The sequence below is a fragment of the Echinops telfairi genome, unplaced genomic scaffold, assembly GCF_000313985.2.
Source record: "Echinops telfairi isolate 266 unplaced genomic scaffold, ASM31398v2 ScPeMD7_2010;HRSCAF=2546, whole genome shotgun sequence".
Taxonomy (NCBI): Eukaryota; Metazoa; Chordata; class Mammalia; order Afrosoricida; family Tenrecidae; genus Echinops; species Echinops telfairi.
In genome coordinates this window covers 19,112,497-19,113,451 of record NW_022105908.1, presented here as the reverse complement: position 1 = coordinate 19,113,451, position 955 = coordinate 19,112,497, and positions in this window count along the sequence as shown.

Genomic DNA, 955 nt, shown 5'->3' with positions numbered 1-955 from the left:
GTTTTGAGAAACGATGTACAAATGCGCTTTACACAATTGATGTGTGTATGGATTGGGATAACAGTTGTATGAGCCCCTAATAAAATGTCAAAAACAAAACAAAAACAAAAAAAAACAAAACAAAATGGATGTATGTATGGATTGTGATAAGAGTTGTATATGAACCCCTAATAAAATGATTAAAAAAGAGAAAAGATTAAAAAACAACAACCACATAGGTTGAGAAAAATCAAACATAAAAAATAAAAGTCTTTGAATGGCAGCAATCACAGATATCCCTCAACCTCACAGCAGGAAACCAGACCTAACCAAACTTCCAAAGGCCCAGTCTCAGTGCTCGCTGCAGTAAGTTTGACTAACCAAGGAAAGGCTCAGAAGCCCTCACAACAGCTTGTTGATTCTAAAAAGCAGGAGCCTCTTATTGAAAGAGTAATACAGTTTTTGTCAGGAAGTTTTAACCTAAGTACTTAAGGAATTCAAATTGATACTGAAATATGGGGATATGGGGTCATTTCCTTCGGGCATTCAGGAAGGCCTAAGACCTGCCCACTAACTTCCTCTAAATCCAGCATGGAGGGAATGAGAGAATTAACCAAGACAGAATATTGCAAGATGGTAAAATCCTACAGTGTAAAAAGCCTGAAGGGCAATACAGCTTAAATGAACCTGAACCTTGCTGGTAAATTTAGAGTAAAAATGAGTTTGGTAAGTTACTTCAAGAACAGCTGGACAAATTTATTAAGCATTTTTTTCAGTCTTTCAAATCATCCGGAGTGTGATAAGAAGTTCTCACAATTAGTCAGCCCTTTCCATTCTCTGAGAGCTGGGAGCCGACGCTTACATAACAATAAGCTCTATCTAAGTAGTTATGCTGGTTCTAAACTTAACAAGTTAACTGAGATTGCTAGCAGTGCTTTAAAATCTCCATTGTTTAAGTGGAGAGCAAATGTTTTGA